This window comes from Nelumbo nucifera, chromosome 1, assembly GCF_055504915.1.
Source record: "Nelumbo nucifera cultivar China Antique chromosome 1, China Antique-T2T, whole genome shotgun sequence".
Lineage (NCBI taxonomy): Eukaryota > Viridiplantae > Streptophyta > Magnoliopsida > Proteales > Nelumbonaceae > Nelumbo > Nelumbo nucifera.
Window position 1 is genome coordinate 186,091,473 of NC_142649.1, and position 13,758 is coordinate 186,105,230.

General features: G+C 39.4%; 1 pseudogene; it reads left to right on the forward strand.

Moving 5' to 3' along the window:
- The first annotated feature begins 12,371 nt into the window (after window positions 1-12,371).
- LOC148804251 (putative glutathione S-transferase parC pseudogene) lies at window positions 12,372-13,262 on the forward strand (annotated as a pseudogene).
- Window positions 13,263-13,758: the final 496 nt, after the last annotated feature.

Consider the following 13,758-nt stretch of genomic DNA (forward strand, 5'->3'; position numbering starts at 1 on the left):
ATAAGACCGTACAGACAGTGGTCAGCTTAACAATTGGATTAAAAGTATCAGTAAAGTTGACACTAGGAACTTGAGAGAAACCTTGAGCAACTAATCTGGATTTATACCTTTCTATAGAGCCATCGGGTTTTCTCTTGATTTCATAAACCCACTTACAAGCAACAACATTCATAGTGGGATCATAGGGAACAAGTTACCATGTGCCGTTTTGGAGAAGAGCATGAGGCCATAGCAGAACGCCATTGAGCAGACTTGGATGCCTAACAATAGGAAGATGGTTCAACATCATATGCCCCACTATCTACTAGAAGTCCTTCAGGTAGAGGATACCTTGTGGCAGTTTGAGACGAGCAAGCAAATATGGAACGAGTAGTCATAGAGTGAGTTTGTGTGGTTGGAGGTGGAACTATAGGTGTGGTGTTAAGAATATCTTGAAGTAGTCATGTTCGCTGATGTGATGGCTCTATCTTGGTGTCATTGTGAAACAAGGAGCCATTAGTAGAACTATCAATGAAAGAGGAACCTGGAGTCGTACCTTGTTGATTGGAAGTACTGTCATGGGGAGAAATAGAACTCTCCTGTGCACCATCAACTAAGGGGACAGGGAGCAGAGTGACTGACACTGAATCTAGAAGTCCAAAGGAAGAACTATATTGAGTGATCCCACGAAACTGTTTCTCATCAAAGAATACATGTCTGGCAATAATTTCTTGTGAAGTTATTGGATTATAATACTTGTACCCTTTATGAGATGAGTTGTAGCCAATAAAAATGTAGTGAACAGACCTATAGTCCATTTTGTGCTTGTTATATGGACAAAGAAGAGGATAACAAAGACAACCAAAACTCTATAACATAGAATAATCAGGTTCACTGCCAAACAACTTTTCATATGGAGAGAGATTACCAAGAAGGATTTGGTGAGAGAGGAGGACACCAGTAGAAAGAGTGTGGACTCAATAATATGCCAGTGTTTTCGTTCAGCACTTCTATTCTACTCATGAATATGAGGACAACCCACTCAATGCAAAATTCTTTCACTGTCCAAAAAAGGAGATAATCTATGAAATTCTCCACCCTAATCACTTTGAAACATTTTAATTTTAGGGGAAAACAAATTTTTAGTATGTCTCTTAAACTTGAGAAATGTATCAAAAACACCTAATTTCCTTTTAAAAGGGTAAATCCAAGAAAATTTTGAATATGCATCCATAAACAAGACATAATATCGATAACCTTTTGTAGACAAGACTAGGGCAGGTCCCCACACATCTGAATAAACCAATTCTAAAGGTTGTGAAACACTACTAGAAAAAACAAACAAACTTAAATGATAGACTTTGCCTAATTGACAAGCCTCACAAACAAAATTGTCATTGACATTTATAGAATAAGGAAAACCAAATTTAGAAAGTACTAATTTAACAACTTTTAGAGAAGCATGTCCAAGTTGATGATGTCAATTCTGAAGAGAAGTTCTTTATCCAACAAAAACTTTGGTTGAAGTCTCTCTGTCACCATTATTGTCTAGAAACTAATAGAGTCCATCTCTACTGGGTCCCCTGATTAAAGTTCTCCCCATACGATCCTTCAATAAAAATAAATTCGAGTGAAATTCAAACACTAAATCATTATCTCTTGTAAATTTAATAACAGAAATCAAATTCTTTATCAAAGCATGAACATGATAAACATTTTTCAATTTAAATCGATGTTGATCATAATTTAAAGAAGAAAAACCAATACTCTTAATTGCCAATTTTCACTTAATCCATACCAAAAAATTCAGACTTATTCTATAAGTTGTCAGCATCTTGAGTCATGTGGTGAGTTGCTCCACTATTAGGGTACCAAGTGGGATCGAAATTAGCACTTGAATCATTGTAGGAAGACATACCACTGTGAAACACAGCATCACGGTCTGGAGAATTATTGTTGCTTTCTCCTTGGTACGAAAGATCGTACTGTTTATAGCACTCCAATGCTCCATGTCTGAGTTTATTACATAACTAGCAAACAATTAAGATACATCTACCTCGTCCTTGTCCTCGTTCAAACTGATTGCCATGCCTCTTGCCTCTGTCATGGCCATAGTTCCCCCTTTAGTGCTGAAATTGAGGGTTACTATTGCTGCTCTTACCATTATTGCTATTATTTGCAACAATATTAACATTGGTAGCTTCACTAGAGATATTATGTTGAGTAAGCCATGATTCATGACTAAGAAGTAGACCAAGAATATCATTGATTCCTAACTAATCAGCATCAATTCTGTTAGTAATAGTAGTAAGAAGATATTCATATTCACTTTCTAGTCCAGATAAAGCATATAGCACATGATCCTCTTTTGTTATTGGCTAAGAAACCACAAAGAGATTGTCTACAATAGATTTTGCTTTTTGAATGTAATCACTTAAAGACAAGTTTCCTTTTTTGAGATTTTGAAGTTGATGCCTAAGTTGTAGTACTCTAGATTGTGAATGAGAAGAAAATGATCTCTCTAAGGCACTCTAGACTTCGGCTATAGTAGAGAATCCAACAACTTGGGTCAATACACCCTCTGTCAAAGATGCAACAAGCCAACTCAAAACGAGTTGGTCCAAAATGCCCGTCCCGCAATAAATTCGAGCCGGGCTTGGGATTTGCCAAAATAGCCCGGCCCGACCTATAAATAAACCTAGAAAACCTAGTTGAATACCCCTCTTTTTTTCACCTCTTTCCCTTCTTTTTCCAACCAAATTCTTCTTCTCCACATCCTCTTTCCCTTCTTTATATATATTTTTTAATATAAATAAATTTTGAATTTAAATATTTTTTTAATGTAAATAAATTCTGATTTATATTGATTATTGAATAGGGAAAATTTCTAATTTTTTTTATTAGGTCGGGCTTCGGGCTTTTTATTAGGGCCGGGCTCGGGCCCAAGTTGTAGGCCCATTGGTCAGGTCGGGCTCGAGCTCGAGCCTAACATATTTCTGTTAATGAATAGTAAAAGCCCGGCCCGGCCCATGAACAGGTCTACTGGCAAGGGCAGATCACGGTATTTTCTGACTCAACCATGGCCACCCGTGCGGCAATGGCATTGGTGCCATTGTTTCTACCGAGATCAAGGCATGTCTCTGCGCCATCGTTTCTTTGTCTTCTCCCCATCTCAATATCATATTTATAGGCTTCCACATAATAAGATTGAATTTATTGGATGAAGATAAGGCTCATCCGGGATTTGAAGGCTCATCCTCATCCCCGATTTGTATATTCACTGTACAGTTAGGATTTAGAACTTTTAGAAGCTCTATATTTCCTTTTGGATTAGGAGTTGGTTTTTAGAAAGTTTGTTTGAGGAGCAAGAACTCCGATCGAATTTGTATATATATATATATATCAATGAAAGGTAGGATCTTGGGGGCTTCCGAAATTTTTCATGGTATCAGAGCCTGCGTTACTATTCATTGCGCGACCGACGGTTATCAATTGCAGATCTTGTTCCAACCACAGTCTATTATCAACGATTCTGAGTCCCAGTTCCTGGAGGAGCTTCATCCAAGCATTTATCTTCTCTTTCCTCGCTCTTTCTGCTAAATTGTGGTTGTTAGTTGCTTGGCCACGACGAGCTCGAACATGAACGGACTTTAACCTTCGTTTCTCGGTCCTTCCGCTTCGTCGACGTCTGGTTCTTGTAATCCACGAGCCCCAATCTCAGTATTCCTCGTTCGCTGTACAGATACTCTGGCGGCGTAACTTGATCGTAGAATGGCGATACCAGGCCGGCGTCGCGCCGAAGGAGAATCTTTTTTGGAGGCGGTGCTTTCTCTTGCGCGGAATCGATCGGATGCGGAGACAAATAATTTTCCTCTTCAAGGGTCCGACGGGGCTTGCCTCTTCTCTCCCTCCTCGATCGCTTCATCAGCGTGACGTAAAAGAAGCAATCTTTCTCTCCAAGAATTGCAGAGAAATCTACCTTCTCGGTGATTGGAATTTTGCGGCGATTCCCAGGTGGTGACTTTGACGGTTTCCATCGGATAAGCGAGACAGAGATCTGATGAGGCGAGATTCCAATTTTCTGACTCATGAACGATTGGAATTTCTTGAACTCCATAGACGGGTGAACGTTGATATTGTCGAGATCTATATTGCGCTCCCCGTCGAAGAACACGACTGGAAACGAAACCACTATGGAATTCTCCATCATCCTTAATGGTTTCTCGACAGAATTTTGTCTGTCCGGTGAAACTTCGGCGTCGAGAAGAGATAGAAATGTCAAATGGAAAAGGGGTTTTGCATCCATCAGATAATCCTGAAATTATTATCATTCTGGTGGTCTTGAAAGGAGATAACTACGATGAACGGGCAGATGCGGTTGGTTTTGTAGCACAAACCTCGCAGACATCGCGAGACAGTAAAGCTGCTTCAAAAGACAAAACAATTGTGTGTAACAATTGTGGTCGATTTGGCCATGAAGCAAAGAATTGTTTCCAGTTAATTAGATACCCTGAATGGTGGGGAAACAGACCCCGCGGTACGTCGACCGGGCATGGAGCAGGTTGAGGAAAAGGGGGTGGACCCTCTGGCGGACATGACCAAGATTCGGCAAAAGTTCATGCTGCTCAGTCATCGGTAGGGTGTGAGGTGGCTGCTAATGCAGTCGTGACTGACGAAGACAGGACCAGACTGAACGGGCTTAATGACGAGCAATGGCGGACTCTTGTAAGCATGCTTAATGCTTACAAAACCAGGACTAATGAAAAACTCTCTAGTAAGAATTACTCCACTGAATGGATTGTTGACTCTGGGGCGTCACATCACATGACAGGGAATTTAAATGTGATCGTCGACACCTATGATGTTGCACCTTGTCCTGTTAGGTTACCCAATGGTGCGCACACCGAGGCCGTGAAAGAAGGCACCGTTGATCTTGGAAATAATTTTAAATTGTTGCACGTATTATATGTCCCAAAACTCAATTGTAATTTATTGTCAGTAGGTCGGTTACTTCGTGACAGATTATATTGTGACATTTACTAATAAGTTGTGTGTAATACAGGACCGCATCTTGAGGACTCTGATTGGTGCAGGTGAACAGCTTGATGGGGTTTATGTCTTCAAGGGTGTGGTGCCAGTTCGAGCTTACAAGACAGATGGAATTGGGTCATGCGATTTGTGGCATCGGAGATTGGGACACCCTTCTTATCAAACGGTTAGTTTACTTCTTAATATCAGTAATAGTAAGAACAAAACCTGTGATGTTTGTTTGAAGGTAAAACAAACTAGAGATGTTTTTATTCAAAGCATCTATAAGGTGACTGATTGTTTTGCATTAATTCATTGTGACTTATGGGGTGCTTATAGAGTACCTGCATCTTGTGGTTCGGTATATTTTCTGACAATTATTGATGATTACTCTCCAGCGGTTTGGATTTATTTGTTGGCTGAAAAAAGTGAAGTTGGTAGAACACTCAAAAATTTGTGTCATGATTGAACGACAATTTAATAAGAAGGTTAAGGTGATAAGAAATGATAATGGATCAGAGTTTAAATCCTTGATGTCATATTTTGACGAGCAAGGAATTTTATTTCAAACTTTCTGTGTTGGGACACCACAACAAAATGGTCGTGTGGAGAGAAAGCATCGTCATATTTTGAATGTGGCCAGAGCGCTCAGGTTTCAAGCACATCTTCCGATTAATTTCTGGGGTGAGTGTGTTTTGACTGCAAGATACTTGATTAACCGGACACCTTCGACCCTTCTTGGTGGTAAAACACCTTACGAGATGCTATTTGGACAAAGTCGTTCTTATAAACATCTCAGAGTTTTTGGTTGCTTATGTTTCTCGCATACTCGGGACCATGACAAGTTTGCCGCTAGGAGTAGGAAATGTGTCTTTATTGGGTACCCTTTTGGGAAAAAGGGGTGGAAATTGTACGACCTTGAGTCTGGTGATTACTTCATCTCACGAGACGTGGTATTTAGTGAGGCTGAGTTTCCCTTTGGCACTCCAGAACATCAACCCTCTGTAACCAGTCCTCCCGTAGCCAAAGAAAATATTGGGTTGCCTTGGGCCACTCCTCCTGACATGGTATCTGAGTCACCTCATATAGAAGTCAGGGGGAGCGACATGATCGATGAAGAAGGACATCCGAACACGGGTAATGATGAGGAGGCAGATCCTCTTGATGAGACAAGGAGCCATACAGGTTACAAAGATAATGAAACTCCAGTTGCTCCTCAGCCCACTACGGAGGTATTAGGCCGCAGACATCGAGAAAAGCGGACCCCCAGCTATTTACAGGACTTTGTCACACACTCAACTCGTCGCTTAGACCCCTCCGTTGTTTCTCCTGCATCATCTCAGTCCTCAAGTACTCCTTATCCCATAACTCATTATATGACGTATGATAATTTTTCTGTGAAACACAGACATTTCTTGGCAGTTGTTACTACAAGCCAAAAACCTACTAGTTTCTCTAAGGCAATGACTAATGCTCGGTGGCGCAAGGCTATGCGACAAGAGATACAGGCTTTGGAAGACAATGGGTCATGGACCTTGGAAGACCTCCCACCTGGAAAAAAGGCAATCGGATGTAAATTGGTCTACAAAATCAAGTACAACTCTGATGGATCCATTGAAAAATTTAAAACACGGTTGGTAGTCCTGGGCAACACTCAAGTTGAAGGTCTTGATTAGAACGAGACCTTTGCCCCTATGGCTAAAATGGTCACAGTTCAAACCTTCTAAGCAGTTGTTGCGGCCCAACATTGGGAATTGCATCAGATGGATGCTCATAATGCTTTTCTGCACGGTGATCTCCATGAGGAGGTCTATATGAAACCTCCTCCAAGTTTCTCGGCCTCCAAGACTATAAAGGTATGCAAACTTTAGAAATCTTTGTATGGTCTGCGGCAAGCCCCCTGGAACTGGTTCTCTAAGTTAGGTGCTGCCTTGAAAACTTTTGGGTTTGAACAGTCCTATTTCGATTATTCCTTATTTACATATCGCAAGAATGGGGTTGTCTTGCACGTCCTGGTTTATGTTGATGACTTAATCATTGGTGGGAATAACCCAGAGTTCATACGCAAATTTAAACAGTATATGAACTATGTTTTCGCATGAAGGACTTGGGTGTTCTTAAATATTTTTTGGGCATCGAAGTGACTCGCGGATCATCGAGGATATTTCTTTGCCAAAGAAAATATGCACTTGATATTATTACAGAATCTAGCTTATTGGGATCCAAACTTGCTCACTTTCCTATTACTCAGAATCATAAACTTGCCCTTGTTGACGGAGCACTCCTGGATGACCCTGAACGATATCGACGTCTTGTGGGTCGTTTGATTTATTTAACCATTACACAGCCGGAGCTCAATTATTGCATCCATGTCCTGGCTCAATTTATGCAGTGTTCTCGTGTTAATCATTGGGATGCGGCATTACGTGTGGTTCGTTATCTGATAGGACATCCTGGTCAAGGAATATTTGTGCGCTCTGATAGTGATCTGCAATTGCATGCTTATTATGATTCCGACTGGGCGAGTTGTCCTCTAACTCGTCGCTCTCTTACTGGGTATTTTGTCATGTTCGAACATTCCCCCATCTTCTGAAAGACTAAGAAACAACATATTGTATCCCGTTCCTCTGCCGAGGCTGAATACCGGTCATGGCTACTGCCAGTTGTGAGTTGAAGTGGCTAATAGGTCTGCTGTCGTCTTTGGGTATATCTCATCCTCAACCTATACACTTGTTTTGTGACAATCAAGCCGCTTTGCACATTGCTGCAAACCATGTCTTCCATGAGTGAACCAAACATATTGAAGTCGATTGTCATTTCATTCGCAATGAGCTCCAAGCCGGCACCATTGTGCCTTTCTATCTCCGTACCGATGAACAAGTTGCCGACATTTTCACAAAGGCTCTTGGATAAAAACAGTTTGATTTTTTTCTTCCCAAACTGGGCATTCGCAATCCTCATGCACCACCTTGAGGGGGAGTATTGGACGAAGATAATGCTCATCCTGGATTTGAAGGCTCATCCTCATCCTAGATTTGTATATTCCTTGTACAGTTAGGATTTAGAAGTTTTAAAAGCTTTATATTTCTTTTTGGATTAGGAATTGGATTTTAGAAAGTTTGTTTGAGGAGCAAGAACTCCGATCGAATTTGTATATATATATATATATATCATAAGATATCAATGAAAGGCAAGATCTTGGGGGCTTCCCAATTCGTCACTAAGGATACATTGAACAACTTGAAACTCTGATTTGAGTCCGAAATTGATTTACACCTAGATAGGCTCAGCTTCTCCAAATTCTTCACCAATGCAATTGCCAATGAAAGCGGTTTCTGTCGTTTCATGGATCCAAGCTTCTTTTTATCCCAAAAAGAATGCTACCTCACCTACCATGGAATTCTAGATGAGGAAGAACTGGCCGCTCCTGCCCTTTACCTCGCCCATGCATCTGGCCTCGGTGGTTCCGACGGTTCCCTTATGGCACTAGGGAAGAGAACGAGAAGGAGAGGGAAGAGGGGGAGTTCAACGAGGAGTAGAGGAGGAGAGAGGGAAATGGGGTATATTTCCGACGCGTTAGAGGGTTGCGACCGGGCACTGGAAATAGAACCAACCCATTCCAAGACACTTCTTTGCAAATTAGGGAAAAACTTTCACATTCTCAATCAGTACTCAATGGCTTCAGATTGCTTCAAGCGAGTGGCTTTTATCAAGCTTCAAATCGGTGGAACTGTGAAACCGTTCATGGATATTTGGATCAGTGCAAGAAGCTTGAGTTTCAGTCAAGGCAAGGGTTCTCGATCTCTTAGAGTGGGTAATTGGGCACTAGGAATGTCGACACAGTAGACAAAGATGGATATACTCTTGAAAATTTAAAAAGTGGAAGGTAAAATAGTCTTTTACATATCATGATATTTAAGACAATATGTAAACAATAGGGATATAATTAATCAATTTCCTAAACCATAGGAGGTACTTTAAGAAATCTGGGGAAGATAGAGGGGTTAAACCATTCAATGTGTCCGAGAAACACCATGCCAAATCCTGATAAATGGTAGCCTTTTCATGAAATTCTATTATACCCTTTAGGGGGTTGAGAGTTAAGATCGACAAGGAATTCATTTTTCACTTTACTCGTTTTTGTTTTCTAACGAGGCCTGTATCTGCAAAGCATAAAAGTCTTGACTTTTCAATCTCATTTCTGGTATAAGGATCAGCAAAACTAGTTCAACCATCTTCAATTTATTCTATGTATAGAATGTTTTATCTTTCTCAAAGGCGTATCTAATGACCGGAGGGGACTGGAGAGGAGAGCTGGACAATCTTAGAAACAATCGAGCTCAAGCAAGCAGGTGAACTTCACTTAAAAGGTTTTGAAGCTTTAAGCTTTCGGGAATGAGAAGTATATTGATCTCTCTCTCAACTAGTTTTAGTCGTATAAGTAAAAAACTTTTTGATTTTCTGCTGGAGTGGGTTCTTAATAAAACTAGAAGTTGGAATGATCTTGTGTGTTATCATCCATATAATTAATAACAATCAATAGCTATTGGGTTTACCATCTCAAAAGTAATTGGGCAGAGGTTGAATATAAAGAGGACTTAACAAGAACAAGTTTCAATTAAAGGAATATCTTTGCAAAGATTTTATTCCACACACTAATTGAAAGAAAATTTTGGTAGTGTCCTTGCCAATAATTTTCCCAAAGGAGGGAAAAAACTCCCAACTTATGCGATCGAGAGCAATACTAGAGTTATAGTTTCCAACAATTACAACGCATTAAAATTAGGGTTCCCAACAATTCTTTTTGATGTTCTTTGCTAGGAGAGTGTCTGGATTGGTAAGAATGCTCCTTACTTTGCTTCCCAATTGCATGGCCTTATCCATACATTGACTTTATTTTTTTTTAAGTCTATTCTTTCTTTAGCTTTTGTCTCACAAAGTTTTGGCCATGAAATCCCTATCTTGTCAATTTTGTTGATAAGAATTTTTGACAATATGGTAGTGGACATGATATATGTAGGAATGGCTTGGGTGATTGATTAAATTAGAATTGTGCGGCCAGCTTAAGAGAACAATCTTGCTATCCATGACTTTGCTTTTGATTTGATTCTCTCAATGAGATATCTGTGTTGCTGAGTAAAGTTTTTCCTTAGACAAAGCTTTGCACTCAAATATCTGTCTATTTCAAAATTTGTATTGACACTTAGGCTCAGTTTGGAAAGAGTACAAATGCAAATATGTACAGCATAAATACGTAGAATATAATATAAATTATAAAGTTTTGCACTCTATATATTTGCATTTGTACTCCTTCCAAACTCAGGTGTCATGAGATGAATTTTCTATTTGTCTATAAACGTTATTATTAAATAAGATGTTTGACCTTGTTGTAGTCGGTTTTTTAACCTGAAGCAAGTGTTTGACTTGTTTGAACCCAGGCTTTAGTAATATGATCCAATCATCTATAAAAAGCAAATGTGTTATTTCTTGGGAGTCCCTGTTGAGTTTAATTTCTTCTAAACTTCCAACTTCCAAGAGATATTTCTTTTTTGATTGATTGTGTGAGAAACTGAGAATTTTCATCCCAATTATAAATAAATAGGGTGATAGGGGTTTTCTCTGGCTTAGGCGTGGCAATTTTCCCCATCCCCAACAGGGACTCGATTTCCTAGAGACCCTGACCCCATCAGGTCGGGGATGGGGATTGTTTTGTCGGGGTGGGGTTAGGGATAGGGATTAATCGGAATCCCTAGTCAGGGTTGAGGTTAAAGATTAGGATTGAGGTCTCCACCCCGCCCATTAAAACATATTTAAAACATTATTTATAATTTAAAATTTTTATTTATTTTATGTAAATTTATTTTTCAAAAAAAATATTATTATCTAAAAACACTTCGGGGATTCGGGTCCCTACGAGGAGCCCATCCCCGTCAGGGGTCGGGGATGGAGGACAAATTTTTTTCTCATCGGGGGTCGAAGATGGGGATGGAGGTTAATTTCAGAATCGGGGTTGGGGATGAGAAATATGATCTCCGCCTCGAACCCACCTGGTTGCCATTTCTACCATGGCTTAGTCTTCTCTTTAGATGGAAATGTCTTAATGTAAATGAACTTTGTATGGCAAAGTTTTGATCAAATAACAAATTTTACCTATGGCAATCACAGTTTTTTCTCATTTCTCTCTTTTTTATTTGTTTGAAAGAAAATGTGAATGAATGAAGAGAAAGAAGAAAGACAACCAAACCACTGACTAAGGTTCTAAATATCGATTTGTATTGTTGCTCTTTTGGTGTTTTATTTATTTTTTTCAAAACCAGTTCAGAGGGATCGGTTTAAATCCCGACTACCCTTTGAACCATGGCCTGACCTGATACACCCCCTGTAGGCCCTGATACATAACAATATTTTGAACCTTGCCACCAATATAACACAATGCAACAAGCCAAAAAAAAAAAAAACAAAACAAAACAAAAAAACGAAAAAGAGAAAACAACACACAAAAAATTAAGGTAGTTTTTGTACCATTACCACTTCTACTTGCAACGTTTTAAATTGGACAATACAAATTTTTGAGAAATTGTATTATCACATCACACCAAATAACCATTTCCACTAAAAAGTATAGTCATTGGATTGGGTATTGGCATTTATAGTAGCAACACCAAATTTTATCTTTCGAGAATGTTGTATTCATAAATCAAACCATTCGTGGTAGAAGTAAATATGTTCTCATAAAACTTGTATTGATCAACCTGAAATGTTGCAAATAAAAGTGGCAATGGTATCAAACACAACATAAGTCGGTGTTTGAAATCAATGTCGTTTTCTTGATAAATGGTATCACATCTGAAATCCATTTTTTCAAACAACGCCTGATGTTTAGTTAAACATTTTTTTCCAAAAAATGGTTGCTCAGACTGCACCTTAGAAATCCGTAAAGGTGTGGTGCGGGAAAACTTCTTAGGCCATGTTTGGAACCAATACCATTTACTAAGAACTGTTTTTTTTTTTAAGTAAATGGTACTGCATTGCTATGTTGTTTTTTCATAAAACATTTTTTTTTTGTTTGGGACCATTGCTGGTTTGCCACATAGGCTTTTTTTTAATGCCATATCTATGTATTATTATTAGCACTAGTGTAAAAAATGTGTATTTTTTCATATGGTATGAAACAATGAATTACATGGCACTGATGTGGCGCCATTTTTCAAGAAAGCGGCATTGGATCCTAACATTAGCATATGTTGCAATAGTATGCTGATGTGACATTGAAAAAGCTTATACGATAGAAATGGTCCCAAACTAAAAAAGGGGTAACTAATCATAAAACCCCCGTATTATGGGGTCAATGACAAAATCTCTCTATACATTTTTTTGCAATGAAGGCCCCCTGAATTTTGGCCGTTAGACAAAGACCCTTTCGATTATTAAGTCACATAACGAAAGTCATTAAATTATTATAATACCCCACTAAATTTTTTCTATTTTTTTTCTCTTAAAACCGAATTGACCCAAAAATACTAATACCTTGGATATCTGTCTTGTTTGTTTTGATGGCTGGTTATCTTCCCTTCCATGATCAGAACATCATGGCCATCTATAAGAAGATTTACATGTGTGAGTTTTGGTTCCCTCGCTGGTTCAATGAACTCTTCTTTGCGGAGCTTATCCTCAGCTTTGGCTGAGAAGGGGGTCAAATATGAATACAGGGATGAGGACCTCCCAAACAAGAGTCCTCTGCTGCTGTAGATGTACCCTGTTTACAAGAAGATCCCTGTTTTGATTCACAATGGAAAGCCCATCTGCAAATCGATCATTATTATTCAGTACATTGATGAAGTCTGGAAAGATAAATGCCCACCGATCCATACAAGCGCGCCCAAGCCAGGTTCTGGGCCATAGACAAGAAGATTTACGATTGTGGAAGGGGACCAAGAGGCAACAAAGAAAAAGCCCATAGAGATAGAGTGCTTGAAGCTCTTGGAGGGGGAGCTCGGAGACAAGCCTTAGCTCGGAGGTGACGCTTTGGGCTTCGTGGACGTGACCCTTGTCCCCTTCTACAGCTGGTTCTATGCATATGAGATGGAGATGTGGGGATTTCAGCATTGAAGCTCACTGCCCAAAGTTTGTCGCTTGGGCCAAGCGCTGCATGAGTGCATGGAGAAGGAGAGCGTGTCCAAATCTCTCACTGACCAGCACAAGGTCTACGTCTCTACGACTTCGTTTTGGTTCTCAAGAAGTTCGGAATGAAGTAGACGAGAGAGAGAGAGAGTCATAATTTGGGTGTCTGGTCTTCTTGGGTTTTGGGTTGTACTCCTGTAGTAGATTTATGGTGCTATTCTGCTATGAGTTGTTGCAGCTCTTTCATTTCATGGTCATATACAACGACTGGTAAGCCAGTAGTTGCCGCTCCAAACTTGTCATCTGTTCCCAAATACAGATTGGGAAAATTACACTTTAATATCCTAAACTTTTAGTGATAGTATTAAATCAGTATTCAAACTTTCAAATGTATACTACAGTAATTAAATTTTCAAAAAGTGTTAAGTGGGTCCTTATCACTATCATTAATTGACTGTCATTTATTTATTAAAAGTATCAAAATTACCCTTTTTAAAGAAGACATTATTCATTGTCTTCTACCTTTGGGATTAAGTTTATCAGGCTACTCATTGGTTCAGGCATGACCGGTAAGCATCTCTAGTGCTGGATTCAATTAGGGTTGCTTTAAAATGAAAAGATGTGCTTCTT